Genomic DNA, 25,358 nt, shown 5'->3' with positions numbered 1-25,358 from the left:
GGGAGAGGAGAATCATGCTCTCTGCAACTACCTGAAAGCTGTTGCAGTGAGGTGGGGGTTGGCCTCTTCTCCCTAGTATCAGGTGATAGAAGGAGAGGAAATGGCCTGAAATTGTGCCAGGGGAGGCTTAGGTTAGGCACAACAAAAAAATTTCTTTCCCTGAAGGGTTGTCAAGCTGCTAAGGGCAGTGTTGGAGTCCCCAGGGATTCATAGATTCACAAAATGGTTTGGTTTGGAAGGTACCTTAAAGATCATCCAGTTCCAACCCCCTGCCATGGGCAGGGACACCTTCCACCAGCCCAGGTTGCTCAAGGCCTCATCCAACCTGGCCTTGAACACCTCCAGAGAGAGGGCATCTGTAATCCTCCCTGGGTAACCTGTTCCAGTGTCTTCCCACCCTCACTCTAAAGAATTTCTTCCTCATCTCCAGTTTCAGTGTGCCCTCATCAAGCTCGCTGGAGGTATTTCAAAGCAGTGTAGATGTGGTCCCCAGGCACATGGTTTAGTGGTAACCTAGCAGTGCCTGGGTGAATGGTTGGATTCAATCTTTCTGAGATCTTTTCCAGCCAAACCTATTTCATAATTTCATCCAGCAGTGTGAGCCTAGGTCTTGACTTCCCTTCCAGCTTGGTGCAGGTAAGAGACATTAGTCCTTATGCCCTAGGATGACTTCTCTGAAGCTTTCACCTTAAGGCCACCTTTTCTGACCAGGCTCTGCCACATCCTAGCAGCTTCTAAACTTCTGCACATTATTTGCTCACTGGATGAGTGTGAGGATGTTGTTAATTCCCCATTTCCAAGCTTCTGACAGCAGGCTAAGAGCAAATGATCCAGCAGAGCCTTTGCTGGGGAGGGGCTGAGTGACTTTGCCTGTCAGTGGTGCATTTTGGCAGAGTAACCACCAGGCACTGGAGGCTGGTGACATTTTGCTTCTCCTCTGTGCAGATGGTCACTTACTACAAATGCATCTGGCACTTGTCTCATGCTTTGAGCAATCAGCCCTTCCCTTGGATTCATTCTGGAGAAGAGAAGGCTCCAAGGGAGACTTCCAGTACCTGAAGGGGGCTACAAGAAAGCTGGGGAGGGACTTTTGAGGGTGTCAGGGAGTGTTAGGACTGGGGGGGATGGAAGAAACCTAGAAAGGGGTAGATTCAGATTGGCTGTTAGGAAGAAGTTGTTCCCCATGAGGGTGGTGAGAGACTGGCAGAGGTTGCCCAGGGAGGTGGTGGAAGCCTCCTGCCTGGAGGTGTTTGCAGCCAGGCTGGATGTGGCTGTGAGCAACCTGCTGTGGTGTGAGGTGTCCCTGGCCATGGCAGGGGGACTGGAACTGGATGGTCCTTGAGGTCCCTTCCAACTCTAACAACTCTGTGATTCTATGATTTAGGTGAGGTGGTCTGAAAAGGGACTGAAGGTCCATGGTGTGGAAGCAGCAGCTTAAGAAGAGGTTTTGATGTCTGACCAAACAGCCATTAGAGGCAAAAAAACCCCAAACCAAACCCTAAACACAAGAAGCAATGCTAAGCTGGAGCTGGCAAAGTGTTTCCCAAGTGCTCTGACTGCACACAACTGCAGGGTGGAAATGCCAATCAGATGGTGTCCCCACTCAGCTTTTGTCACTGAGAAGAGCTGAAGTGCAGAGCTGTCCTCTGGGAGGAAAACTGTTCTTTTGAGAGTCCAAAGAATCATTTGGGTTGGAAAAGACCTTGAAGATCATCCAGTCCAACCCTTAACCCAGCACTGCCAGCTCCCCACTAAACCGTGGCCCTCAGCACCACACCTACACATCTTTGAAAGCCCTCCAGGGATGGGGACTCCACCACTGCCTTGGGCAGCCTGCTCCAGGGCATAACAACTCTTTTGGGGAAGATATTGCTCCTCATGTCCAACCTAAATCTCCCCTGGTGCAACTTGAGGCCATCTCCTCTTGTCCCATTTCTCTTTTTGGGGTTTGATGTACCAAGTACTGAGCAAGCCTCAAAGTGAGGAACAGCAGGGCTCTGGGCAGCCTGATCTAGTTGGGGATGTTGCTGCTGACTGCAGAGGAGGTTGGACTGGATGCCCTTTGGAGGTCCCTTCCAACCCAGAGCATTCCATGATTCTACTTCAAGGAAAGAGTTTATAACTAGCACTGGAATTAGCAATCACTAGAGGAAAACAAAGCATATCAGGATGCTCCTTGAGGTCCCTTCCAATCCTGACAATTCTATGATTCTATGACCTCTGAAGGAAACTCTTGGGGTCTGGCCAGAACTTCTTTGCTCCCAGAGTTTCAATGTCCTTTCCCTCACAACCATTTTCCTTTTAACTGTCTCCTTCTCTGGAGACTTTCAAGACCCATCTGGATGTGTTCCTGTGTGACCTGTGCTGGATTCTATGTCCTGCTCTGGCAGGGGGATTGGACTTGATGACCTTCTGACCCCTAACATCCTCTGATCCTGTGAACTCTTTGTTGTGAGGTTTTTTTCTTTCTTAGTGTTTCAGCTGAACTTTCCTTTCTTTCATTTTTTTTCAGCAGGTTTTTAATTATCTTGGTGCCACACTGAGCTGGAGGCTCCAGCAGTTTTTGACTCATAGCTGGAGATCACGTAGCTGGAATCTCTATGGTAACTGACCCACGATGGGGTAGGAGAACAAAAGGCTCAGAGGTAGAGGTTAATTGCAGTTTCATTTATACACGTTGTGTGTAACTCTGCTGTTGCAAATTTAGTATCCAATTAGAAGGGGATTGGTAACGGGCCCAGCATCTTTTTGGTTTGGTTTGGTTTGGTTTTGTTGCTTGGGTGTCTGAGGAACTACTTCAAATACAGAAACAGTGACTCACTTTTTATAGAATCATAGAATGGTCTAGCTTTGAAGATCATCTGGTTCCAAGCCCCTTGCCATGGACAGGGACACCTTCACATTATCACAGAATTACAGAATGTTAGGGGCTGGAAGGGACCTTGAAAGTTCATCTAGTCCAAGCCCCCTGCCAGAGCAGGAGCGCCTAGAGGAGATCACACAGCAACACAGCCAGGTGGGTTTTGAATATCCCCAGAGAGTGAGACTCCACATCCACTCTGGGCAGCCTGCTCCAGGGTTCTATCACCCTCAGAGTGCAAAAATTCTTCATCACGTTCACATGGAACTTCCTATGCCTCAACTTCCACACATTGCCCAAGCTGATCAACTTCCACCAGCCCAAGCTGCTCAAGGCCTCATCCAGCCTGATCTTGAACACCTTCAAGGAAGAGGCATGCACAACCTCTCTGGGCAACCTGTTCCAGTGTCTCCTTACTGTGAGAGTCTAATAAGTTTGTCTCTCTTGATGTGAGTCAACAAAGATAAACTGATAGCAGAGCCACTGGAAAGAAGGTGTAAAGAATCCTGTCTACCAATCCTGGATGCAAATCAGCTTGTGATTGCATCGTGATAACACGGGACTACAACAATGGACCCAAGGACCCAGCCATCACACCTTTAGGGCAAGATAATCTCCACCCATCAAGTACCCTGGGCAGGGTGACACAATGGTTTTTACCACCTGTTTCCTGAGGTGTAAGGAATGTGGGGGGCCTTGTCTGGATGGAGACGGGGTAAACGGAGATTCCCCTCCCTCCATCTAAAATCTTGCCCAAACACACAGCAATACACAGAACCTAAGGATTATTTCCTGCCCCTGGAATTCCTGAGGGACAATATTTGAATACATACCTAAGGACTAAAAACTGTATAAAAGACTGGAGCATCTACTGGTTTGTAGAGAGAGAAACAGAGGAGAAAAATGGGGAGAAAAACGGAGATGAAGGAAAACACAGGAGACAGACCAGGCCACTGAGAAGAGAAAGCCGGGACAATGCTGCTCCGGATAAAAGAGGCTGCCCGGAGGACCACAGCTCCAGCCAGAGCCTCAGCACCGTTTCTCTACAGACCCAGGCTGCCCAGATGAGCCTCAGCACCGTTCCTGTACCAACCCAACATCTCCCCAGAGGATCACAGCACTTCTGCAGCAAAAGCCTCAGCACCGTTTCTCTACAGACCCAACATCTCCTGCAGCACCTTTCCTCCGCAGACTCAAACTGTCTTGGGGGGGATGAGGGGTGTGGTAATGTCATTCCTTTCCTCCTCTCTCTCTCTTCTCTCTCTCCCTCTCTCTTTTCTCCCTCTCCCCTTCTTATGTCCACTTTATTTATGTAATATATAGTCTAGCTGTTGATACTTTGGCCTCTTTTGTGCCTCCAATTTCACAACACGGGAATATTTAAAAGAACTGTGTCTCCGGACTGAGACATCTAATGTCTCTGGACCTTGACACCTACCTTCACTGTGAAGAATTTCTTCCTAATCTCCAGTCTCAGCCTGCCCTTCTTAAATTGAAATCTATTTCATGTTTGGCTTTCCTTCCTTCTTACTTCTCATGGTCAAATACTATGGACTCCCCAGCTGCAGACAGATGCATCTTTGATGATAAATTTGGGTTCTTTTTTTCCTAATTAAGTGAAATTCTGAGACAAGTGGGAATTATGGATTACACACATTTGGTTGTACTATTCATGAAAACAGATCCTTGATGTCTTTTCCCAGTATGTCCATCTTGTTTCCTATGATATTTGAAACTATTTGTGCCTTTCCATGTACCCAGTAGAAGCTACTTGGACAATTGTCTGTGTTTTATTTCATTTGTACACTAACATGGAACCTTCTGGAGAGGAAAGGCTGAGAGCCCTGGGGCTGCTGAGCCTGGAGAAGAGTAGTCCCAGATGGGATCTGAGCAATGCTCAGCTAAAGGGTGGTGGGCAAGAGGAAGGGGCCAGACTCTTGTCAGTGGTGCCCAGAGAGAGGTGTGCAGGCACAAACTGGAACCCAGGAGGTTCTACTTGAATGTGAGGAGAAACTTGTTTGGTGTGAGAGTGCTGGAGGCCTGTAGCAAGCTGCCCAGAGAGCTTGTGGAGTCTCCTTCTGTGAGAGAGCATGAAGAACTTTCACTGCAGGTAATTCAAACAATTCTGGTCAGCTTTCCTTGGTGTTTTCAGTGTTCTTTGTTACTGCCTTTTCTAGGAGGTTGTGGAGTCTCCTCTGGAGAGATTCCATCCCCACCTGGCCATTGTGATCCTGGGCAGGCTGCTGTGGGTGCCCTGCTTTAGCAGGGGGCTTGGACTGGAGGATCTCCAGAGATCCCTTCCAGTCCCCACCATGGCAGGATTCTGTGTGATTCTGTGAGTCTCTTGGGGCAAATATTTGGTATCCTTCTAACCAAGCATGGACACCTCTAGGAACTTCTCCTTATTGCATTTATTCTGTAAGGAGAAACATCTCCACATGATCTTTTGCAATTAAAATTCTTCTAACAGTTTCTTGGGGAACTCCAGGGATCTCTGTCTTATCTCATGGATCTCAGCAGAGCAAATTAATCTATGTTCAAACAAAATTAGACATGTAATTACTTTATAACCCTTAAAAGAGTAATGATGTTCCTAACACAATCATCCATGTTTGTAGGACCCTGCTGCAAAGGCTTCTGGCCTCTGTTTTGAGGCCTTTTCTCTGTACTCCCTAAGGGAAGAGGGAAGTTGGACCTTTGAGTGCTTTGGGTGAAAACCAATGACCTGTGAGTTCATAGTGTAACATATCACAGGACCACAGAATGGTGGAGGTTGGAAGGGACCTCTGGAGAGCATTGAGTCCAACCCCTCTGCCAAGGCAAGTTCACCTAGAGAAGGTCACACAGGAACATGTCCTGGTGGGGTTTATATGTCTCCAGAGATGGAGACTCCACAATCTCTCTGGACAGTCTGCTCCAGGTCTCCATCAACACACACCAAAGAAGTTTCTGCTCCTGTTCAGGCGGAACCTTTTGGGTTCCAGTTTGTGCCCATTGCCCCTTGTCCTGTCCCTGGGCACCACTTACAAGAATCTGGTCCCAGCCTCTTGCCCTCCAACCCTTTGGCTCTTGCTGAGCATTGCTCAGATCCCCTCTGGGGCTGCTCTTCTCCAGGCTCAACAGCCCCACAGCATTCAGCCTTTCCTCCTCATGGAGAGGCTCCAGGCTTCTCTGCTGGACTCTCTCCAGTAGTTCTCTGTGCATCTGGAATTGGGAGCCCAGAACCAGACCCTGTATTTGAGCTGTGGCATAACTTGGGCAGAGGTGGAGGAGAACTTCCTTTGACCTGTTTTCTGTACTCTTCATGTTGCGCTCCTGGTTTTGGATGGACTGGAAGATTTAAAAGGTCCTTTTGAGCCTAAGTGATTCTGGTTTATGGTTCTATGATGATCCATGACCGTAGCTCCTAAAAGCTTTGGGACTGGAAACAAGTAGCAGTTTGCTTACTGTTAATGATTGTTGATGCTGAGAGTGATGGTAATTATAATGGTGATGACAATAATAATTATAATGATGATAATAATAATAATAATAATAATAATAATAATAATAATAATAATAATGCTTGTTTATTTGTATGCATTGCCTAAGTGCTTCCTCCTCAGCTGCAGGCCAGATCAGCAAGTTGAGGCTCAAGGAATCCAGCAGCAATGTTTAGAGGAGGCTTTGAGCAGCCAAAGATCAGGCTGCTGAGGAAGCAAACGGAGAAGTGAGACTCTAGTTTTGTTCTTTCTTCATCTCTTACTTGGTTTTCATTGCAGATAGCCAGATATTTTTTCTCCACTGACTGGTTTTTGTCTTTGGTTTGTTGCTTTTTGATTTTGTTTTTGGTTTGTTTTTTTTAACAGCTGTTCTTTTTGAGGTGGAGTTATCTTGATGGATAGAATTCAGCTGGTGAGATGCTTAGGTCATTCACAGCAAGCATTCCTTAGAGCCATCAGCACAGAGAGCTCACAATTTCCACTGCCTGCCTGCCTGGAAAAAAAAAAAACTCCTAACAAAGCAAACAGAATTCAGCTGTTCAGCCCTTCCCAGAAGTGAAGCTGAAAGCAGGACCAGAGCAGCTCAGGTGTCCTCAGAGCTCATTCAGGTGTGCATTTGCAGGACAGGAGGTGTGGTAAGAGAACTGTGATGCAAAAGAGACAGCAAAGGCATGAAGGGAAGCTTTTAAAGAGGCCCACAAGAGATAGATGTACCATCTCCATAGGGAGCTGAATATCACAGGACCTCAGCATGATGGGGGTTGGAAGGGACCTCCAGAGACCTAATCCAACCTCCCTGCTAAAGCAGCACCACCCACAGCAGCTTGCCTAGGAGCACAATGGCCAGGGGGGTTGGAATCTCTCCAGACGAGGAGACTCCACAACCTCTCTGGGCAGTCTGCTCCGGGGCTCCAGCACCCTCACACCAAGCAAGTTCCTCCTCACACTCAGATGCAAACTCCTGGGTTCCAGTTTGTGCCCATTGCTCTGTGACAGTTTTAGGCTGTGCCTTTAAGAAAAGGACAGCTACAGAATTCTCTAGCTGCATGTTTAGGTGTGGAAAGGAAAACAAAGATCATTCTAAATTAATTTCATTGGTAGATTAGTAGAATGTAGCTCTAAGAACTTACAGTCTGTCTTCAGTCTTTCTTTCTGTTCTTGGCCGGAGTGCATGCCGCTGACTGATGAGATAAGAAAACTTAACTTCTCTAACAACTGCTTTGAACTAATGATTTTCCCCTTACTATCCATTTATTTTTTTTCCTCCCTTTTTCTATCCAGCTAGCTTGGACAAGAAAGGGGGAGGGAAGAGAGGGGGTTTGGGGGAAACCGAGGGGGGATTCTCGTCGGGAGGATGTTTCTGTGTTACATTCTCTCCTGTATATTTTTGTATATATTGTAAATACTGTACATTTTGTATATATTCATTGCATTTCATTCCGCTTGTAAAATACAGCTTTCCATTCACTTCTCCGACTGAGTTTAGCTGTGCTTTATGTGGTGGGAGGATTAAACCTTCACACTACCTTCAAACTAGCTCAGTCGGTAGAGCATGAGACGCTCAATCTCAAGATTGTGGGTTCATGCCCCACGTTGGGCGCCAATTATTTTATGTGATAGTGTGAAGATCACACTTCTAAGATCATTGAGTCCAACCATCAGACTAACACCACCATGGCCATTAAACCATGCCCCACAGTGTTATGCCCATACATTTCTTGAACACCTCCAGAGATGGTGACTCTACCACCTCCCTGGGCAGCCTGTTCCCATCCCTGACTACTCTTGCAGCAAAGACATTTTTCCTGATCTCCAACCTAACCATCCCCTAGCACAATTTCAGCAGGAGAGGTTCAGTGCTGGAAGCAAAGAGAACATCAGAGCTGTGTTGTAAGTAGGACACAACATGACAAAAGCCAGAGGAGTTTTGGAAGGGCAAGTTAAGTATCCAGAATGGCTGGGGGAAACCTGAGTGTGCCTTTCATTACCTTCCCACTCACTATGCAGTGCTTGGTACTTTCTGGCTGTGCGCTGAAACAGGTGGATGGATGGATGGATGGGTTGATGGATGGATGAATGCATGCATGGATGAATTGATGAATGCATGGATGGGTGGATGCATGTATGCATGCATTTGCAGGTGACACCAAGCTGGGAGGAGGTGTGGACCTCTTAGAGGGTAGGAGGGCTCTGCAGAGGGACCTTGACAGGCTGGACAGATGGGCAGAGTCCATCAGGATGGCATTGAGCAAGTCAAGGTGCCTGGTGCTGCACTTTAGTCACAACAACCCCATGCAGTGCTACAGATTGGGATCAGAGTGGCTGGAGAGCAGCCAGGCAGAAAGGGACCTGGGGGTACTGGTGAACAGCAGCTGAACATGAGCCAGCAGTGTGACCAGGTGGCCCAGAAGGCCAATGGCATCCTGGCCTGTATCAGCAATAGTGTGGCCAACAGGAACAGGGAAGTCATTCTGCCCTGTGCTCAGCACTGGTTAGACCACACCTTGAGTCCTGAGTCCTGAGTCCTGTGTTGAGTTCTGGGCCCATCAGTTTAAGAAAGATGTTGAGTTGCTGGAACATGTCCAGAGAAGGGCAGCAAGGCTGGGGAGGGAGGAGAGGCTGAGGGAGCTGGGGGTGTTTAGTCTGGAGAAGAGGAGGCTCAGGGGAGACCTTCTTGCTCTCTCCAACTCCCTGAAGGGAGGTTGTAGCCAGGTGGGGGTTGGTCTCTTCTCCCAGGCAGCCAGCACCAGAACAAGAGGACACAGTCTCAAGCTGTGCCAGGGATAAGTTTAGGCTTGATCTTAGAAAGAAATTCTTCCCAGGAAGAGAGACTGGCCATTAGGGTGCTGCCCAGGGAGGTAGTGGGATCAACATCCCTAGAGGTGTTTGAGACTGGATGAGGCACTTAGTGCCATGGTCTAGTTGATTAGTTAGGGTTGGGTGATTAGTTGTACTTGATGATCTTGGAGGTCTCTTCCAACCTGGTTGGTTCTGTGATAAGAGCAGAGTCTGCAGTGTGCATTTGCAGCCCAGAAAGCCAATTACATCCTGGGCTGCACCAAGAGAAATGTGGCCAGCAGGGCCAGAGAGGTGATTCTCCCTCTCTGCTCCACTCTGCTGAGACCCCACCTGGAGGTAGTTGTAGACAGCAATAAGATCTCCCCTGAGCCTCCTCTTCTCCAGGCTAAACAATCCCAGTTCAATATGCTGCTAGCTCTTTATGTACCACTTGCTTGTGTTTGGTGAGAAGAAAGAGTGCTGGTGAGTAAGAAAGAGTGCTGGTGAGTGAGAAGGAGGAATCTGGGGACGACAGAGATTGGAACCAATACGGCTGATCAATATGATCTAGTATTGTTCCTTTATTGCTTCATCATTGTTCCGTTATAAAGCAAGCATAGTGCAAAGCAGACAGTAGAGCTGACAGGCTAGTAAGGAGTGCGCAGAAAAAGTGCGTATTAAGAAAAACTTTACAACTTATATAAGCTCGGGGGGCATTGCTGGCATGGCTTCATTGGCCCCTCACGAGTGACCACACACTGTACTGCTGTGGATTATTGGTTAACACGCGGGACTGTTGATATATGTGTGTGTCCTGTCATTCCAAGATAACTCTCTATGTTTATGGCTACCAGTGCCCTGCTTGGGTTACACAGAGCAGGCACAGCACTGTTCTGCTGTACTGCTAGCCACTTCCGCACTCATGCTGGGCACGGCCTACCACCATGTCAGGCTCTAGGCCTACACTGCCAGATTGCTCACACTGCCTGTCACAACCATTACCACAGAGGAAAAGATGCAGAGCAGAGGCAGATCACTGGGATGAAGGATGGATTGAATGTGAAGCCCATACAAACAGACAACAAAACCCCCTGGGAATGGAACAGGGCAATCACATCCTGGGCTGCAGCAAGAGAAGTGTGGCCAGCAGGTCGAGGGAAGTGATTCTTCCCCTCTGTTCTACTCTGCTGAGACCACAGCTGGAGCTTTGGGTCCTATTCTGGAGCCTCTATTACAGGAAGGATCTGGAGGTGCTGGAAGGCGTCCAGAGCAGGGCCACGAGGATGAGCAGAGGGCTGGAGCTGCTCTGCTGTGAGGACAGACTGAGGGAGTTGGGGTTGTGCAGTCTGGAGAAGAGAAGGCTCTGAGGAGACCTAGTTGTGGCCTTCTGGTCTCTGAAGGGGGCTCCAAGAAAGCTGGGGAGGGACTTTTGAGGGTGTCAGGGAGGGATAGGAATGGGGGGGATGGGGCAGAACTAGAAGTGGGTAGATTGAGATTGGCTGTTAGGAAGAAGTTGATGCCCATGAGGGTGGTGAGAGACTGGCAGAGGTTGCCCAGGGAGGTGGTGGCAGCCTCCTGCCTGGAGGTGTTTGCAGCCAGGCTGGATGTGGCTGTGAGCAACCTGCTGTGGTGTGAGGTGTCCCTGGCCATGGCAGGGGGGTTGGGACTGGCTGAGCCTTGAGGTCCCTTCCAACCCTGATAATTCTATGATTCTAAAAAGCAAAAGAAGTCTAATGGGCCAAAGATCCAGCTGGGTCCTAAATTCACTGCCAGAGCTGCCCAAGCCCCCAAAACAAAGCAAAAAGTAATATGTGAATATCTGTGAGTTCTGCCAGCAAGGTATTTCACTCTGGAACAATGGCTGTCAGCCTGTTAATCACATTGATGACTTGTCTGTAGCCTTATTAGTGATCACTTAATATTGAACTATCAGGGTGTAGCCACTTGACTTCACAGTTTCATGACAGAGCTTCCAGTTGCAGAGGGTCACATAGCTCCGAGGATACCATGTAAGAGCAGCTTGGCATTATGAGAACAAATTACAGTTATTAATGAGTAGATAAGTTGAGCACTAGCTGCCATTTAGAATGCCACTGAACCTTTCTGTTTCTCTTGTGTGAAAGAAATTCTATTAATATTTCAGTGCCCTGCTCAAGCTAATATGAGGGAACCAGAGAATTCTGCTGCTGAAATGTGGTCATTTGCACAGAATCATACAGGCTTAGAACCAGTTTGGTTGGAAAAGACCTTTCAGATCATGCAGCCCAACCATTCTCTAGCTCTACCAACTCTGCTGCTAAACCATGGCCCTCAGCACCGCATCTCTGCCTCTTCTAGACACCTCCAGAGAGGGGGATTCAAGCACCTCCTTGTGCAGCCTGTTCCAGTGCTTGAGAAGCCTTTTGGTGAAGAATTTTTTTTTAATATCCAACCTTGGTCTGCTCGGGTGCAATTTCAGGTCCTTTCCTCCTCCTGATTCTAATCCCCACCTGGTTCCAACCTCCTTTCAGGGACTTGTAGAAAGCAATGATGTCTCCCCTCAACTTCCTTTTCTCCAGACTAAACAACCCCAGGTTCCTCAGCTGCTCCTCTCCAGCCTTGTTCTCCAGACCTTTCATTAGCTTTGTTTCCTTCTCTGCACATGCTCTAACTCCTCAATATCCTTCTTGGAGTGAGGAGCCCAAACCTGAAGCCAGTATTCGAAGTGTGGCCTCACCACTGCCAAGTACATGAGACAATACCTGCCCTGCTTGTGCTGGCCACAACATTGCTGATCTAGGCCAGGATGCTGGTGGCCTTCTTGGCCACCCGAGCACAATCTGGATCATACTCCACCAACTGTTAACCAGAACCCCCTTTGCCACTGGGTAGTTTCCAGACACTCTGCCTGAAGCTTGGAGCATTGCAGGGGGTTGTTGTGACCCAAGTGCAGGACCCAGCACCTGATCTTGAATCTCATACAATAGAACCTGTCCCATGGATCCATACTGTCAGATCCCTTTGCAGATCCCTACCATCAAGCAGACAACATTCCTGCCCAGCTTCGTGTCACCTGCAATCACACTAAGGGCACCTAGGTCCCCTTGTCCGGATCATTGATGAAGATATTAAAGAGAACTCGACCCAGTACTGAGTCCTGGTGAACACCACTAGGGATATTTCTAGCTCTGTCCTGTTAAAAGTAGGATCCTCCCCAAATCCACCTTTGTTTTAAACAGCATGGATGCAAGGATACAACATTCAGATTCAGTCTGCCAGGCATGAAGTGTTTTAGTTAGATCCTACGACTGCTGTATCTGGTGGAAAATTGTGGGACTAGGAAATGAGATTTCCAGGAAAGACAAATATTCTGCTGGAGATTCCACCACCTCATGATGGCTAAATTTCACGCCACAGGCTTTGTATATTTAAGAGAAACAGGGTTTGTTTTCCTAGCTAGTATGACAGAATCACAGAATGTTGGAGGTTGGAAGGGAACTCGAAAGCTCATCCAATCCAATTCCCCTGCCAGAGGAAGGTCATCTACAGCACATCACACAGGAACACATCCAGGTGGGTTTGGACTATCTCCAGAGAAAGAAACTCCACAACCCCCCTGGGCAGCCTGTTCCAGGGTTCTATCACCCTCAGTGAAATAATTCTTCCTCATGTTTCCATGGAGCTTCCTATGCCTCAACATCCACCCCTTGTGCTGTCACTGGGCATCACCCAGCAGAACCTGGCTCCGTCCTCTTGGCACTTAGCCTGCACAGATTTAGCAACAGCAAGGAGGTCACCCTCAGGTTCCTCCTCTCCAAGCTACAGAGCCTTCAGCTCCCTCAGGCTCTCCTCAAGGGGAAAATGTTCAGCTCGCTTAATCATCTTTGTGGCTCTGTGCTGGACTCTTTCAAGAAGTTCCATGAGGTCCTTCCTGAATTGAGGGCCCCAGAACTGGACACAATATTCCATATTTATGTGGGGAAGCCCAAAGTGAGGGGGTCTGTGTGAGGTATGAGCCTTCAGATGAAATATGAGATGAAAGATGAGGCTGCTCATGGTGCTCTTCACAGCACAGAAATTCTTCCTCTAAGCTGTAGCATAAGCCCTTTTCACCAAGCACTGTATATCTGAAGGGGACCTACAGGAAGTCTGGGGAGGAACTGTTCAAAATGGCCTGTGGTGATAGCAGGAGGGGCAATGGTTTGAAAATGGAGCAAGGGGGATTTGGGCTGGACATCAGGAGGAAGTTCTTCATAATGAGAGTGGTAAAATACTGAGGGAGCTGGCGTTATTCAGCCTGGAGAAGATAAGGCTCCAGGAAGACCTAATGTCAGCCTGCCAGTAGCTGAAGGGGGCTACAAGAAGGATGGACAAAGACTGTTTGCAAAGGCCTGCAGGGACAGGATGAGGACAATGGTTTGAAGTGAGGGAAGAGGAGATTTAGATTGGATATTAGGAACAAGTTCTGCACAAGGAAGGTGGTGGAACACTGGAACAGGTTGCCCAGGGAGGTAGTTGAGGCCCCATTCAGGTGTCTGATGACTGAAAGAAAGCCAATGTCACTCCAGTCTTGAAAAAAGGCAAGAAGGAAGACCCAGGTGACTACTGACCAGTCAGCTTCACCTCCATTCCTGGAAAGATAATGGAGCAGCTCGTCCTGGAGGTCATCTGCGCTGGGTTAGGAACTGGCTGGAGGGCTGTGGTGGGTTAATGCCCATTCTGAAACCAGGGTGGAGGGCTTGCGAGTGCTTTGCCCTACCTGCAGGGCATTTTCCCCCTGGGAAACTGAGTCTGTTCCACTTCCCCCTCCCTGCCCAGCTAGGAGGGAGGACATTGCAGCCATTAGGTCTCCTTTTTGGCTCCTGCCTCTGCTGGATGAGAGCTACTGCAGCTGCCCTCCTACTCCTCTGCCACGTGGTCAGGCCTGATCCTTCTCCCTGGTGCCTCCGTGCCTCTTCAGAGAGAGAGACTGGGTTTGTATTCTTGTTTGTTTTTCTTTTTTTCTTTTTCCCCTCCCATCCATCCTTGTTCCTTGTCCTTGTGAACCTGGGGTTGTAGACAAGCAGAAGTTGGTCTCTCCTCCCAGGCAACCAGCACCAGAACAAGAGGACACAGTCTCAGGCTGCACCAGGGGAGGTTTAGGTTGGATGTTAGGAAGAAGTTCTACACAGAGAGAGTGATTGCCCATTGGAATGGGCTGCCTGGGGAGGTGGTAGAGTCACCATCACTGGAGGTGTTCAGGAGGAGACTTGATAGGGTGCTTGGTTGCATGGTTTAGTTGATTAGGTGGTGTTGGATGATAGGTTGGATGCGATGATCTTGAAGGTCTCTTCCAACCTGGTTTATTCTATTCTATTCTAAGTTGTTCTAAGTTTCTCCCTCCTAGCTTAATACCAGCCTAGCATCCAGCACTCAACATGAACAACCACACACCAACCCAGAGAGTTCCTTGGTCATCTCACCTGCACCTGTTCCTGCTTCCCTACAGCAATGAACTGGTCCTGATGTCCCTACAGTAACAGACTGCTCCTGATTTTTCTCTTTCCTGTGGCCGGTTGACGTTGCCCCCTTAAGAAAGGGAATATGGTGGATGGAAGTTGGTAAACGGAAGGAATAATCTAAACTATTTCATTGGTGAAGTGGGAGGAAGCACCTTCGGAACTGGGAGTGAACTGGACATTTCCAGCACTTCTCTGTCAGTCTTGCTTCTACCTTTCCATGGTGCAGCAGCTCTGCAGCTCTGTCTCTGTGCTGGGCTTTCTGCCAAGGCCTCGGCCTTGAAAACAAGATACCAGGCCTGTATATTAACTCCTTTCCAATTAACACAAACTGCTTCTAACACTTTTTTTTTCCCTCTCTTTTCTTTCTCTTTCTATCCCATTCTGGGGAAAGGGGGGGAGAGAGGGGAGAGCGGAGGTGGGGAACCCCTCTCTGCCGAGGGGGTCACTCTCATTTCTGTGTTACTCTGTTGTATATCTTTGTATATATTGTAGATATTGTAAATTTGTAAATATTCCCCTGCAAACCCTACATTGCTTTGTAAATATAGCTCCACTGCTTTGCTAATTCAGCTTGCGAGTTTTTTTTTCCCTTTCCCTTCAATTTTTTTTTCCCTTTTACCTTACAAGGGGGAAGGGAGGAGGCTTCTTGGCCTTACCCCTTCCAAACCCACCACATTTCCCTTTCAAAGACAGACTGATCCCTGATTCTTCTCCACATCCCTGCCCAGTTCAAGCACCACCTGCATTGACCATCACCAGAGAGAGAGAGAGACTGCCCTGAGAGGGAGCGAGCCGGGATAGCGAGGGACTGGCATCGAGGATACGAATACCACGTGTCAAGATTGGATGAGGGGACTGTGACAGGAGAGTGGAAGTGGAACAGAGGGTGGATTGTGATGCATTAACACCCGTCCTGAAAACAGGGTGGAGGGCTTGCAAGTGCTTTGCCCTCCCTGCAGGGAGTTTTCCCCCTGGGAAACTGAGTCTGTTCCACTCCCCCCCTCCCTGCCCAGCTAGGGTATCAAAAGCAGGACATTGCAGCCATTAGCTCTCCTTTTTGGCTCCTACCTCTCCTGGATGAGAGCTACTGCAGCTGCCCTCCTGCTCCTCTGCCACGTGGTCAGGCCTGATCCTTCTCCCTGGTGCCTCAGCACCTCTTCAGAGACAGAGACTGGTTTTGTATTCTTGTTTTTTTTCCCCCCTCCCATCCATCCTTGTTCCTTGTCCTTGTGAACCTTACCTGTTATTGTTATATATTTTTATATATATATATATTTTGTTTAAAGAAAACTCCTTACCTCTCTATTTCCAAGCTGACTCCAAATTATTGCTTGGTGGATTTGCTCCTTCCCTTTCCTTTTCTTTCCTCTCTGTTGGGAGAGAGGAGGGGATAGTGGGGGAGACATTCTCAGCCTTGCACCCATCTGAGCTCTTAACTCCTAGCTAAGGCTCAAACCACTACAAGGGCTGAGCCCAGAGAGTGGTGGTGAATGTAAACATCCAGCTGGCAGCCAGTCACTAGTGGTGTCCCCCAGGGATTAGTGCTGGGCCCCATCCTGTTCAACATCTTTATTGATGATCTGGATGAGGACATTGAGTCCATCATCAGTAAGTTTGCGTATGACACCAAGCTGGGGGCAGGAGTTGATCTGTTAGAGGGTAGAGCGGCTCTGCAGAGAGACCTTGACAGGCTGGACAGATGGGCAGAGTCCAAGGGCAGGAGACTGAGCACATCCAAGTGCCGGGTTCTACACATTGGCCACAGCAACCCCAGGCAGTGCTACAGGCTGGGGTCAGAGTGGCTGGAGAGCAGCCAGGCAGAAAGGGACCTGGGCGTAGTGGTTGATAGGAGGAGGAACATGAGCCTGCAGTGTGCCCAGGCAGCCAAGAGGGCCAATGGCATCCTGGCCTGCATCAGGAATAGTGTGGCCAGCAGGAGCAGGGAGGTCATTCTGCCCCTGTGCTCAGCACTGGTTAGGCCACACCTTGAGTCCTGTGTCCAGTTCTGGGCTCCTCAGTTTAGGAAGGAGGTTGACTTGCTGGCAGGTGTCCAGAGAAGGGCAACCAAGTTGGCAAGGGGTCTGGAGCACAGCCCTGTGAGGAGAGGCTGAGGGAGCTGGGGTTGCTTAGCTTGAAAAAGAGGAGACTCAGGGGAGACCTTATTGCTCTCTACAATTACCTGAGAGGAGGTTGTAGCCTGATAAGAGTCAATCTCTTCTCCCAGGCAGCCAGCACCAGAACAAGAGGACACAGTCTCAAGCTGTGCCAGTTGAGGTTTAGGCTGGATGTTAGGAAGAAGTTCTTCATAGAAAGAGAGATTGCCCAGTGGAATGACCTCCCCAGGAAGGTGGTGGAGTCACCATCACTGAAGGTGTTTAGGAAGAGCCTGGATTAGGCACTTGGTGCCATGGTTTAGTTGATTAGATGGCGTTGGGTGATAGGTTGGACTCGATGATCTCAAAAGTCTTTTCCAACCTGGTCTATTCTATTCTATTCTATTCTATTCTATTCTATTCTATTCTATTCTATTCTATTCTATTCTATTCTGTTCATAACCACATGGAAGAAAAGAGGGTCATCAGGAGTACCCAAAATGGATTTACCAAGGGAGATGCTGCCTGACTAATCTGATAGCCTTCTATGAATCTGTGACCAAATGGGTAGATAAGGGAAGAGCAGTGGATGTCATCTACCTTGACTTCAGGCAGGCTTATGATACTCTCTCCCATAACATCCTCACAGAACACTCAGGAAATGTGCAACAGAGGGTTAGTCTGTGAGGTGGATTGCAAACTGGCTCCACAGCAGAGCTCAGAGTGTTGTCATCAGTGGCACAGAGTCAACTTGGAGGCCTGTGGCCAGTGTTGTTGCCCAGGGACCAGTATGGGGCCCAGTTTTCTCCAGTATCTTTATCAATGACCTGGATGTGGGGATTGAGAATATCCTCAGCAAGTTCGTGATTGTACCAAACTGGTGGGAAGCTGATATTCCTCAGGCTGTGCTGCCATCCAGCCAGAGCTGGGCAGGCTGAGAGCTGGGTGCAGGCAAACCTCGTGAAGTTCAATAAGGACATGTGAAGGATGCTGCATCTGAGGAGGAATAACAACATGCACCAGTACAGACTGGGAGCTGCCCTGCTGGAAAGCAACTCCATGGAGAAAGATTTTGGAGTGCTTGTGGACAGCAAGTTCTGCACAGGACAGCAATGTGCCCTGGTGGCCAAGAGAGTCAATGGGGTCCTGGGGTGCAGCAGGGCTGGGGAGGTTCTTCTCTCCCTCTGCTCTGCCCTGCTGAGACCACAGCTGCAATCCTGTGCCCAGTTCTGGGCTCCCCAGGTCAAGAGAGACAGAGACCTGCTGGAGAGAGTCCAAGGGAGAGCCAGGAGGATGCTTAGGGGACTTGAGCATCTCCCCTGTGAAGAGAGACTGAGAGCCCTGGGGCTGTTTAGTCTGGAGAAGAAAAGGCTGATAGGGATCTGATCCATGTCTATCAATATCTGAGGGCTGGGGGTCAAGTGGAGGGGGCCAAGCTCTTGTGGGTGGTGCACAGCAATAAGCCAAGGAGCAATGGAGACAAACTGGAACAGAGAAGGTTTCAGCTGAACATGAGGAGAAACTTCTTTGGTGTGAGGGTGAGAGAGCCCTGGAGCAGGCTGCCCAGAGAGGTTGTGGAGTCTCATTCTCTGGAGGCTTCCAACCCCACCTGGATGCATTCCTGTGCAGACTGCCCTGGGTGATGCTACTCTGGCAGAGGGGTTGGACTGGATGATCTCTGGAGTTCCCTTCCAATCTCTAATGTTTTGTGATTCTGTGATATTCAAGGTCAGGCTCTGGGCAACCTGCTCCAGTTGAGGATGTCCCTGCTGACTGCAAAGAGATTTGAGCAGATCAACTTTGGAGGTCCCTTCCAACCCAAACCTATTTATAATTCTGTGATTTTCTTTTGATGATCTTAATTAGTTTTCATTCAATATTTGCTCTGTAGCTTTCCATGTTCTTAGCTTAGTCACAGAATTCCAGAATCTCGAGGATTGTTTTTTAGCTCAAAGCACTTTGCACCTGCCTTATACATGTCTGGTGTCCAGGACTGGTGAGGCTGAGATTATGGCATGGCTCAGGTAACACCTGCATCTTTTCTTTTTGCTGGATTTATTTACTCAACAAGCAGATTTAGTAGAACATACGTTAGCCATGGCTTTCACTCCTCATCAAGGACATGACAGCTTCTTAAGTAGATTCCCACTCACCTATTTGCCTTTCTGTTTGAAGGGACTTGCCAATCATTATTAATGAGCTTTAGCTTTGAAACTCAGCTGCTGTGCTGCAGATGCCCAGAAGTGCAGAAGCTTCTGCACTTCCTGTTGGGAACTTTGGCTTCATGTTTATTTGTCTGGTAGGGCAATAAAACTGTCCCAACTTCTTTTAGATCCTGAGGGACTTTTAAGAGGATATCACCTAGAATTATGGAGCTATAAAGCCTTATCCCTTTGTTATTTGATAAGCAGATCTGAATATGATGGAGAAGGTCCAGAGGAGAGCCACGAAAATGATCAGTGGTTTGGAGCAGCTCTGCTAGGAGGAGAGGCTGAGGGAGCTGGGGTTGTTCAGCCTGAAGAAGAGAAGGCTCCAGGGAGACCTAATGGCAGCCTACCAGGACCTGAAGAGGGCTACAGGAAGGATGGAGAGAGACTGTTTACAAAGACCTACAGGGACAGGATGAGGAGCAAGGGCTTCAAACTAGAGCAGAACAGATTTAGATTGGATATTAGGAACAAGTTCTGCAGCATGAGGGTGGTGGAACACTGGAACAGATTGCCCAGGGAGGTGGTTCAGGCTCCATCCCTGGAGATATTCAAGGTGAAGCTCAACAGCGCTCTGGGCAACCTGATCTACTTGGGGATGTCCCTGATGACTGCAGGGGAGGTTGGGCTGGATGACCTTTGGAGGTCCCTTCTGGCCCAGACCATTCTGTGATTCTGTGATTCAATGATGTTCTGAATTCTATGATTCTGTGATTCTATGATGCTCCACATTCATTCTTGTTTGTACATCTCAAATATGACCTTCCTGATATACCCACGCAGGTCCTTCTGGCCTATGTTAAGACCACAGAGATTCAGAAGAGTAATTTATTTCAGTAAGTAAAGGCAAAGCAAGATTGTAACCCATATTTAATACTGGGGAATCTGTAGAGGCATGCAGTGAAGTGACAATGGAATGGAGGATAAAACCAGGAAGTGTAAAACATTTGAACAAAGCCTCATCTGCAATAAGCTCTTAGGTAGACATTAGGCAGTTCACTCCTCAGCCAAGGTTTGCCTACTGTGTGGTTATTTCTATGTGTTTAAGGCCTTTATGACGTCTTTCCTGTGGGGATTCACAGAATCCCATCACGGAAATGGGATCATCCAGTCTAACCCCTCTGCTAAAGCAGCGCACTCACAGCAGCTCGGCCAGGACCACAATGGCCAGGTGGAGTTGGAAACTCTCCGGACAAGGGGACTCCACAACCTCTCTGGGCAGCCTGTTCCAGGCCTCCGTCACTCTCACAACAAAGAAGTTTCTCCTCATGTTCAGATGGAACCTCCTGGGTTCCAGTTTGTGCCTATTGTCCCTTGTCCTGTCTCTGAGCACCACTGACAGGAGTCTGGCCCCAGCCTCTTGCTCCCCACAGGTCCTTTAGCTCTTGCTGAGCATTGCTCAGCTCCCCTCTGGGGCTGCTCTTCTCCAGGCTCAACAGCCCCAGGGCTCTCAGCCTTTGCTCCTCACAGAGATGCTCCAGGCCCCTCAGCAGCTTTTGTAGCCTCTGCTGGACTCTCTCCAGTAGTTCCCTGTCTCTCTTGAACTGGGGAGCCTAGAACCAGACTGTGGGCTCATTAGGGCAGAACAGGGTGGGAGAAGAACCTCACTTCACTGGTCACAATCTTTTTGATGACCTTCTGGCCACAGGGCCACATTGCTGACTCATGGGGAAGCTACTGTGCACTGGCACTCTCAGGTCCTTCTCCACAGACCTTCTTTCCAGCAGGTCTCCCTCTCACCTGTACTGCTACAGGGGGTGATTCCTCCCCAGGTTCAGGACTCTACACTTGTCCTTGTTCACAAGGTTCCCCTCTGCCCAACTCCCCTGCCTGTGCAGGTCAGTTATTGGCAATTTCACTCTACGTGCAAGTACAGTGGGTGGGAATTCAATGGTAACGGAATGTTTACTTGGAATAATTATCTAATGTATTAAATAGTAGAAGTAGTGATAGAAATCACTTCTACCAGCTTTTTCTCAGTGGTTTAACACATACTAAGCACAACCAGACAAGTGTTTAGGAGGAGAGAAAGCTTGAGAAGTGACCTGGAAAGGCAAAGTCTTCTAAAACATGCCGAGTTTTAAGATGTAATTTCAGTCTCTCCTTTTCCCCTTTCCCTGTCAAGTAATTAAGGTTCTTGACTTGTTTCAAAATGACTCAGATTAAATTTCATTTTGTTAAGCACCTCAATTTTTCAGCTAGGAAGAAAAAAAATATACAATACCATTAGGAATTTGCATCATCCATTACAGCCTCCTTCATGAGCTGAAATTTATATGGGAAATGCTAATTGGATGTTCATCATCATCAGGATAATGATTTCTGTAGTCTTCTCAGTGATAATTAAGATGAAAGATGGAATGATGCAGAGTGAACATTGTCTTCTTTATTTGCTGTGAACAGAGAAGGGAAAATTAATTCTGCCCTTGTCTGCAGGGTGGAGGTGCCAGGCAGGGCTAGAGGGGACACGTACAAGAAATTGTTTTGTCTGAGCCATCTGAATTTGATGCTGATGATTTTCCTCCAATACACAGATGAAGGTGCCTGATACTGTGTGAAACCTCCTCCTACTCTTGGGAGCTGTCCTGAAGACAGATGTGGCTGATGAGATTCCATTTGTCACACTGCAGCATGCTGCAGGCAGGAGCTTCCTCACTGCTGCTTTCTAAACAATGTGTGCTCCCACTTCCCTGGGGGAACTACAGCCTCCCATGCTGAGGAGCTGGCAGTGCCTGCAGCAACAGGAGCAGGCTGCCCAAGTTAGCTGGTCAAAACTACCATCACCATAGCTACATGCTCCTGAGACTCAAGCCCAATCAAAACTGGAGGTCTGCACCAAAATCTTTCTCTTAAATTTGTTTGCCTGCTTGTTATTCTCCCAGAGAAGTTTAGTGACTCTGTAGGGCAGTAGATAGAGCACCAAAAGCAGTCACAGTGAACCCAAGACTGAGATGTTTGAAATGAACTTGAGCTGTTTGGCTGAAGTCACAGAATAACAGAAACATTCATGTTGGAAAAGACCCTCAGGATCACCAAGTCCGACCCAGAACCCTACTCTACAAGGGTCATCCCTTAACCATTCAAATCCCTGGCCACTCTTTCCCTGAAGAAATTCCTCCTAATGCTCAGTCTAAACCTACCCAGTTGCAGCTTGAGGCCATTCCCTCTTGCTCCATCACTAAGTACCTGTGAGAAGAGAACAACAACAGCCTCTCCATCACCAAGTCCTTGCTGAAACCACATAGGACCCAGGAAAATCAAACACTGACTTTTGGTTCAGGATAGCTGTGTGATCCTTTACCAGGGACTTGCCTTTTGATGTGGATCTAACCCACTTACTTGCAACTGAACCAAGCAATGAACAGGACATTATGAAGAAGTTCTTTACTAGGAGGGTGGTGGAATATTGGAACAGTTGCCCAGGGAGGTGGTGGAGGCCCCATTCCCAGAGACATGTAAGGCCAAGCTTGATGATCTCTGGTCAGCCTGATCTATTTGGGCATATCCCTGTTTACTGCCAGGGGGTTGGACTAGATTATCTAAGGCCTCATCCAATCCAAATCATTCTATGGTTCTATGCTTCCATGCTGCAGGAGCTGGGAATGACAGATGTTTCATCCTGCTTACTGACATCACTCTGGACCCTCAATGCTCCACCTCCAGTAGGAAGCACCCAAGAAGACTGTGAGAGACTAAAAGTTGGCTCTCCTGGTGTGACTCAACAAAGATAAAATCACTTGCTGCTTGCCTAGACAATAGCTGATGTGTATTGGGCAGAGCCACTGGAAGGACTCTTGGAAGGTGCAAAGATAACATTGCTCACTGGGCCACAGATGGCCTGACAACAATGGACTAAGGCCACCCTCAGGAATATGCATAAGACAAGATCATCTCCACCCACCAAGTACCCTGGGAAGGGAGGATGGTGAGACAATGGATTCAATGGATGGGTGGGGGGTGGTGAGTGATGTGGTAATATATTTCCTTCCCTCTTCTCTCTCTCTTCTCTCTCTCCCTCTCTATTTTCTCTCTCTCCCCTTCTTATTTCCACTTTATTTATGTAATAAATAGTCTAGCTGTTGATACTTTGGCCTCGTTTGTGCCTCTAATTTTACATCACAGGAATATTCAAAAGAACTGAGTCTCTTTCCCTCTCCAAACTGAGACAAAGACCCAGTCTTTGTTCTGAAAAGTTTGCCTGTTAGATATGTCCTGAGTTTAGGACTGGGTGTCCTATGATAGTGAAGGTAGAAGAGAAGGCTGAGAGGGGATCTGCTGAGCATTTTTCCAGCCACTCTGCCCCAGGCCTGCAGTGTCCATGGGGTTCTTGTGACCCAAGATAAACTTCTGGCTTTCAGCATCAAGCACATCAGGGAGGAAGCCTTCTTAAGACACTACACCCCCTCCTCCAGCCAGCCACCCATGCACACCCAGAGCAACTCCTTTCCATCTGCATAGCTTCAGTTTTGGAGTTGTGCAGTGGCCAATGCCTATTGATGAACTAATTTTCTGCTCTTATGAGGTGATGTTTATTGATCTCGAAATAACCAACAGATCTAAGAGTATTTATTTGGGACTCAGGAATGCGAGAAATCTGCTTTGCAGATAAGAACAAATAATTCATCCTGCTAAGTGCCTTCTTAAACGTAATCTATAATGTCAGTGGGATGAAGAAGGCTGTCATTTTGTAAGGATCCTCCTGAACTAGTACGATTCAGTGGTGTTGCTGTTTGGTTGGGCTTTTTTTGGGGTGGTGTGGCACAGCACTCTGCAGGTCTTACAGAATCACAGAGTTGTTCTGGTTGGAAAAGGCCCCTAAGATCATTGAGTCCAATGGGCAAAGAGAGAGCTTAAAAGGGTTAACTTCCAGCCTTCACTTCACATACACCACAGCACTTTATCTGCTTAGCTATCCAAAAGAGAGTACATTGAATTAACAATAGTGCGTGAAGAGACATAGAACTGCAGAATCATAGAACTGTTTCACTTTGAAGAAACTTTGAAGATCATCAAGGCCAGATGTCAACTTAACACCACCATGGCCACTAAACCACATCCCACAGTGCCATGGCCACAGGTCTCTTGAACACCTCTAGGGATGGTGACTCCACCACTAATCTGAGCAGCCTGTCCCAGTTTCTGACCAGTCTCACAGCAAAGAAATTTGTCCTCACATCCAACCTAACCCTCCCCTGGCACAATTTCAGGCCATTTCCTCTCCTTCTATCACCCAATACTAGGGAGAAGAGACCAATCTCCACCTCGCTGCAACCTCCTTTCAGGGAGCTGTAGAGAGCAATGAGGTTTCCCCTCAGCCTCTGTGAGAGACTAAAATCTTGTCTCTTCTGATGTGACTCGACAAAGATAAAATCACCTTTGCTGCTTGCCCAGACAATTGCTGATGTATATTGGGCAGAGACACTGGAAGGACTCTTAGGAAGGCGCAAAGATAACATTGCTCACTGGACCATAGCTGGCCTGACAGCAATGGGCCGAGGCCACTGTTATTAGTACCTTTGGGAATATCACAGTATCACAGTATAACTAAGTTTGGAAGAGACTTTGAGGATCATCGAGTCCAACCTATCACCACAGACCTCAGGACTAAACCATGGCACCAAGTGCCACAACCAATCTCCTCTTGAGCACCTCCAGGGACGGTGACTCCACCACCCCCGTGGGCAGCACATTCCAATGACGAATGACTCGCTCGGTGAAGAACTTTCTCCTCACCTCGAGTCCAAACCTCCCCTGGCGCAGCTTGAGACTGTGTCCCCTCGTTCTGGTGCTGGTAGCCTGGGAGAAGAGAGCAACCCCTTCCTGGCTACAACCACCTTTCAGGTAGTTGCACAGGGCAATGAGGTCACCCCTGAATATGCATAAGACAAATCATCTCCACCCATCAGGTACCCCAGAAAGGGAGGATGGTGAGACAATGGATTCACTGCCTGGTCCTTGATTTTCTGAGGGACAATACTTGGACACATACCTAAGGACTAAAAACTGTATAAAAGACTTGAGCAACAACTGGCTTAGGAGAAGAAAAACATAGTAGAAGGAAAACACAGATGAAGAAAAACACAGGAGAAGGACAATGCTGCTGAGAAGGAAAACATGAGAGAAGGAAAAGTCTGGGGCAATGCTGCTCTGAAGTAAAAAACAGGAGAGGAAAGATGACAGAGACATCAGCATGGAGCCTGGAAGAAGCAGAACCCTCTCTCCATGTCCTAAATTCCGCCTGCTGCAACTCATGGAGCTGAAGAGGATCACATCTCTTCTCCAGCCAAAGCCTCAGCACCCTTTCTCTACAGACCCAACATCTCCTGCAGCACCTTTCCTCCACAGACTCAAACTGTCTTGGGGGGTGAGGGGTGTGGTAAAATAATTTCTTTCCTCTTCTCTCTTTCTTCTCTCTCTCACTCTCTATTTTCTCCCTCTCCCTTTCTGATCCATACACT

The 25,358-nt window shown here is 48.1% G+C and overlaps 1 protein-coding gene across 1 annotated transcript in view; it reads left to right on the top strand.

Annotated features, from left to right (window-relative positions):
• Nucleotides 1-22,920, top strand: part of IFTAP (intraflagellar transport associated protein) — a 112,415-nt gene extending 89,495 nt beyond the window's left edge. The window contains exon 8 of the mRNA XM_068160768.1: nucleotides 22,494-22,920. The gene's annotated coding sequence lies outside the window, so the exon portion shown is untranslated. The remainder of the gene's footprint in view (nucleotides 1-22,493) is intronic.
• The last annotated feature ends 2,438 nt before the right edge of the window (nucleotides 22,921-25,358 follow it).

Source organism: Melanerpes formicivorus, unplaced genomic scaffold (genome assembly GCF_026170545.1).
Source record: "Melanerpes formicivorus ecotype bairdi unplaced genomic scaffold, bMelFor1.0.p_v2 SCAF_52, whole genome shotgun sequence".
NCBI lineage: Eukaryota > Metazoa > Chordata > Aves > Piciformes > Picidae > Melanerpes > Melanerpes formicivorus.
The sequence above is the reverse complement of the archived record's forward strand: the minus strand, read 5'-3'. Positions and strand labels throughout refer to the sequence as shown.